A 6,378-nucleotide genomic window follows, 5' to 3' on the forward strand; every position below is an offset into this window, starting at 1 on the left:
AGACCCTAAATGCAATCAAAGCTACAAAGGAAAAATACCACAATTCTCGAAAGACTCTGTCATGTCCGTGGGAAACATTCCTCTAGATAATAAAATCGGTCGGATGTAGATGGGTGTTCACATCGTAGGTCAAATAATTAGGTCAATCGACCTGTGCATTACTTTGACCTAATTAGGAGTTACCTAACCTAATTGGGAATTACCTAATCAAATTGGGGGTTACTTGATCCCCAATTTAATTAGGGATTTGGTTAAATCCATAATCCTTAAATGCACCAACCCCACCAACCACACCAACCTCACCAACTACACCAACCACACCAACCTCTCCAAGGCCACTATAAATACCTGGTTACGCACAAGGATGAGGTACGCCTAAACTCTTACAAAAACTCTACAGAAGTTATCTCTCAAGAACTCTAGCCACCCCCTCTCTTTCTCTCTCTCACACAAGGCTCCGGCCACCACACACGGCTCCGGCCACCCGGTTTTCCTTGGATTACCCTACCTAACTTAGGTATCGGAGGGCTTTTGGCCAACACCCCCCGGGTGTGGTCCTTTTACTCCGATCTGTTTTGCAGGGAGAAAGAGAGGCGGAGAAGACGAAGGAATATTGGGCGAATATTCTCCCGTGAGATTATTTGCACAAACAAATTGGTGCTTTCATTGAGAGCGCGAGTTATACTCAACGCGTGCTCAAGGAATCCGTTCCTCCTATTTTCCAATCCGCCGAAGCCTTCCAAACAACCATGGTTGGAAGCATGAACACGAGAGGCAAAGCCGCCGCGATGGCTAGATCCGCGACGACCCAAAGCCACTCCACCCGCGATCCCGCGATCGACATGGTGGCACCGCCACCTCTCACCACCGCCGCCGAACATGGTGGAACTTCCAATCAAGGTGGACTCGTTACCACCGCCGACCTAGGGCCGGTCTTGGAACAACTCCAAGCATTCCCTCCATTGCCTCCACGCGCGACGCACGCTCCTGCATACACCTTCAGTGAAAACCTAGCCCGTGTGCAGTTGGGCTCCGCACACTTCTCTCCTCCCGATCCACGAAGTCAAGCAGACCTTAATCTAAGAGTTGACCAGCTAGCTCAGAGAATGGACGACCAAAGCGATCTAATGAGGCAGCTCATCAACCAAATAGGCTTTGCTCAAAACCTTGGCCTTGGATAACCGGGCGAGGAGAGAAGGATGGACGAACGCGCCGGCAGACGACTCGACGTCCGTGCCCGCTTGGGCCCGCAGGGAAATGTACATCAAAGGCTAGGCCCCCAAGGAAGTCAGCTAAACAACCATCGCAACGAGGATCGCGAAGAAAGGCGCTCAGCTGTCAACTCACAGAGAAGCGCTCTCGAAAGGCTAGGCCCTCAGGGAGGCCAGTTGGACAATCCTCACAATGAGGACCATGAGGAAAGACGCTCCGTTACTCACTCTCGAAGAACTAATTCTCGTCGACAAGCTACAGAGAATCTTTCGCAGGCGCAGTCCACCCACACTCCAACTAGGCAGCCCAGGCGAGAAGGTCGACCCTCGGAGGACAACGAGGAAGTCAGTCAATATCGTGGAGGTCGCCAACGTGACCGACCAGCAATGTGCGCAGAAGACGTTGAGAAGCTCGTGAATGACCGACTTCGGGACTTGAAGACCGGAGGAAACTTCGAGGATTCACTACGTAAGGAGATGGACCAGGTGAGCTCTACGCCTTTCACCCTCGATATCGAGCAGGCCGCTCACCCGAAGCGATTCTCGACGCCCTCGTTCATACACTTCAAAGGGGATTCCGATCCCGAGAGCCACTTGAAACACTTCAAAAGTGTTATGATCCTCCACCAGGCTGACGACGCGCTAATGTGCAAGGTATTTACGATAACCTTGCGAGGAGCAGCCCAAGACTGGTTCCACACCCTACCATCCAGGTCGATCAGCAGCTTCAAGGAGCTAGCTTACGTCTTCACCAAAGAATACACGTCTTACCGGACAATCAAGAAGAACCCTAATCACCTGTACAACCTGCGCAAGAAGTCTGACGAATCCCTTCGAGATTACATCAAGAGATTCAAGGCAGAAAAGGCGAACATTGTAGGATGTGACGACCGAATCGCGTCCTCCGCTTTCAAGAAAGGTCTTCCAGCTGAGCACGACTTGTACCGCGAGCTGACTATCACTCCCAGCCAGACTCTGGCAGAGGTCTACGCGACTGCGGAACGCTACGCGCTCTGGGATGACGATCGAATCGCCGCGAAGAAGTCTACAAAGCAGGAAGATCAGCCAACTAAGCGGGCAGGCCAAAAAGGCGACGGATTCAACAACCGAAACAAAGACAAGCGCAGGTCGCACTCACAAGGGGAGGCTACGGCAGGAGAGAACTACACCAAGTTCACCATCCCCATACATCAAATCTTAGCCCAAGTGAAGAACAAACCTTGGGTAAGAAGACCACCGCCCTTGAAGGGAGATCCGGACAAGAGGGACACTAGCAAATACTGTGCCTTCCACGGGACGCACGGACACACGACGAACAACTGCTTCGCTTGGAAAACGCATCTTGAGGAACTCGTGAGAGAAGGCCACTGCACTGAATTCGTTGCGAAGCAGGCCATCCAACGGATTGAGGATCGAGACATCGCCAAGGAGCCGCCTCAGAAGGTCATAAGGATTAACACAATCCTAGCCGACTCTGAGGAGTCTGGGCTGACCAGCAAGGAAAAGAAGAGGAAGATCAAACAGGCCACTGTGATCTCCCAAGTCTCGACCGACCTTCCACTAGCAGGAGACGATCCTATGATCGGCTTCCAAAAGAAAGATCTGATCGGCCTCGACACGCCGCATAACGACGCCCTTGTCATCAGTATTCAAATCGCTCAGGCCATGGTCGACCGAATCCATGCAGATGAAGGCAGCGCAGCCAATATCCTACAACTGACGGTCATCCAACAGATGGGCTTGGAGACAAAGATCAACAAGTTAGCCAGATCGCTGACTGGCTTTAATGGTGCAACAACGGTTACCGTGGGCACAATAGACCTCGATGTCTACTCCCCACCTGTGGTCAGCTTGCAAACATTCATGGTCATCAATGAGGTCTCACCTTACAACGGCATCCTAGGCAGACCATGGATTGGCAAGATCAATGCCATCACCTCCGCCACGCATCAGAAAATTCGGTACCCAATCCCTGGGGGCGGTGTCGGCCAAATCAACAGCGATCAAGCAATGGCGAGGAAATGTTCCGCCCAAGGGCTGAAGAAAGGCAAACAAGCGCAGTTTCTCCCTGTGAGCCAGGCGGATCTGGAGGAGGTTGAGCAACCGAATCTTGCTATTTTATAGCAATCAAAGCGTCAGGACCAAGCCGAGGAAATCCGTCCAGAGGTCTTTCCGGAAGAAGGATGGAAACCCGAGGAGGACGTCGAGTTAATACCCTTGGATCCTGACCAGCCAGACAGGAAAGCGCGGATCGGCTCGCGCTTAAGCCCAGAAGAGAAGGAGGAGCTTACCACATTCCTCCAGAGCAACAAAGACATGTTCGCATGGTCGCCATCAGACATGCCTGGCATCGACCCAAAAATCATCTGTCATCGACTCCACGTCAACCCCACGTGCAAGCCAGTGGCGCAAAAGAGACGCAACTTCGCACCCGAGCGAGTCGCTATCATCGAAGCCGAGATTGACAAACTCCTAGCTGCCGGCTTCGTCGAAGAGGTCTCCTACTCAGAATGGCTTGCCAACGTTGTCTTGGTGGCAAAACAAGAAAAGGGCAAATGGAGAGTTTGCGTCGACTACACAGACCTCAACAAGGCATGCCCTAAAGACAACTTCCCATTGCCGAGAATCGACCAACTCGTGGATTCCACTTCTGGCAATCAGCTGCTCAGCTTCATGGACGCCTACTCCGGCTATAACCAAATCCTGATGCACGAGGATGACAAGGCGAAAACTTCTTTCATCATCGAGAGAGGGACCTACTGCTACAAGGTCATGCCCTTTGGGCTGAAGAACGCCGGAGCAACCTATCAAAGGCTTGTAAATAAAATCTTCAAGGAGCAAATCGGCAAAACTATGGAGGTCTACGTAGATGACATGCTGGTCAAAGCCCCAAAACGTGCAGATCACATTGGAAATCTTGCTGAGTCATTTAGCTTGCTCCGCCAGTATCGCATGAAGTTGAATCCAAGTAAATGCACGTTTGGTGTATCCTCCGGCCGATTCTTGGGATACCTAGTCACGCAACGAGGTATCGAGGCACACCCACGTCAAATCAAAGCCATTCTCGAGATGAAATCACCCTCCACGGTGAAGGAAATACAAAGTCTAACGGGCAGAGCAGCGGCCCTCAACCGATTCCTCTCGAGATCAACTGACAAGTGCAGACCATTTTTCAAAGCTTTGAAGAAAGGACAAAGGGACAAATGGGACGAGGAGTGCGAAGTAGCTTTCCAGAGTCTGAAGACTTACCTCACCTCACCTCCTCTGCTCTCAAAGCCAGTCCCTGGGGAGGACTTGTTTGTATACCTGGCAGTGTCCAACTCAGCTATCAGTTCAGCTCTCATCCGAGAAGAGCTGGGGGCCCAACATCCGGTATTCTACACGTCAAAAGCTCTCCTCGATGCAGAAACTCGCTACCCGAAGTTGGAGAAACTTATTTTGGCTCTTGTAGTTTCTGCGAGAAAGCTGCGACCCTACTACCAAGCTCATCGAGTCATCGTCATGACCGACTTTCCTTTGAGATCAATCCTCCACAGCCCTGATGCTTCTCAGCGACTCATGAAGTGGGCTATAGAGCTAAGCCAATATGACCTCCTCTACCGACCAAAAACTGCAATAAAAGCCCAGGCTTTAGCAGACTTCGTCGTAGAATTCACCCCGTCAGTCGAAAAGAAGAAGTTGGTCAACCAAAAGAAGGAAAGTTCAAAAGCAAACGGGACCTCCGCAGAACCTAGAGACATGTGGCAGTTGCGCGTAGACGGAGCGTCGAACCAAAAAGGAGCCGGAGCAGGGGTCGTCATCACCACTCCAGATGGAACCCTATTGGAGCAAGCTATTACGCTTGGCTTCCCGGCCTCGAACAACGAGGCAGAATACGAGGCATTGCTCGCCGGCCTACGCTTGGCAAAAGAGCTTGCAATCAAAAAGCTAGCCATCTACTCAGACTCACAATTGATCACGAATCAAGCCTCAGGTGAATACATGGCAGAGCACCCAAGGATGATCTTATACCTTGACAAAGTCCAAGAGCTGTTAAAGGCATTTCCCACCTTCACCATCCAACAAGTGCCCCGGGCAGAGAACGCTCATGCAGATGCACTGGCAAGCCTAGGATCAGCGCTGGATACCCAGTTCAGACGCTCCATCCCGGTCGAACACCTTGACCAACCAAGCATCGAAGAAATAGAGCTAATCGATACCATGCAGATTGACGAGGACCCCAGTTGGCAAGAACCCATCATCGACTATTTGACGAATGGAAACCTGCCAACGGAGAAGTCCGAAGCTAGAAAGGTCCAGCAGAAGGCCGCGAGATACTACATGCATGGCAACAAGCTCATCCGCAGATCATACTCCGGCCCTCATCTCACCTGCATAAAGTACCCTCAAACACTTGAGGTTCTCTGCAAAATTCACGACGGCGAGTGTGGCAACCACTCTGGGGGCAGGTCACTCGCCCAGAAAGCTCTAAACATAGGCTACTTCTGGCCTACCATGCGTCACGACTCCGCTGAATATGCCAAGAAGTGTGATCGCTATCAGCGATACAAGCCGATCCCTAACCTGCCTGCCGAAGTCTATCATCCGCAAAACAGTCCATGGCCGTTTATGCAATGGGCCATCGACCTAGTGGGTCCCTTGCCACCAGCGCCCGCCAAGAAAGAAATGATGATCGTCGCCACCGACTACTTTACTAAATGGATCGAGGCCGAAGCTCTATCCTCTACTAAAGAAGCCGATGTGGAGCGATTCATCTGGAAAAACATCATATGCCGGTTTGGCTGCCCACAGTCGCTGGTTACCGACAATGGCTCACAGTTCATTGGCAAGCAGATCACCGCCTTTTTTGTGAAATACAAGATCAAGCAACACTTGTCCACCCCAAGGTATCCACAAGGAAATGGACAAGCCGAGGCATCTAACAAAGTCATATTGGACTGCTTGAAGAAAAGGCTGGAAGGCGCCGGAGGAAAATGGGTGGATGAACTCCCTGGAGTACTATGGGCCTATCGCACCACCAAACGAAGATCGACTGGTGAAACCCCATTCTCCCTCGCCTATGGAACAGAAGCGATCATACCACCTCACATCACTGTCCCCTCCATAAGCTTGGAAGTGGGCAGTGTTGACCAGAACTCCGAGCAGATGAGGCTCAACCTCGACTTAC

The sequence above is a fragment of the Prunus persica genome, chromosome G8 (assembly GCF_000346465.2).
Source record: "Prunus persica cultivar Lovell chromosome G8, Prunus_persica_NCBIv2, whole genome shotgun sequence".
Taxonomy (NCBI): domain Eukaryota; kingdom Viridiplantae; phylum Streptophyta; class Magnoliopsida; order Rosales; family Rosaceae; genus Prunus; species Prunus persica.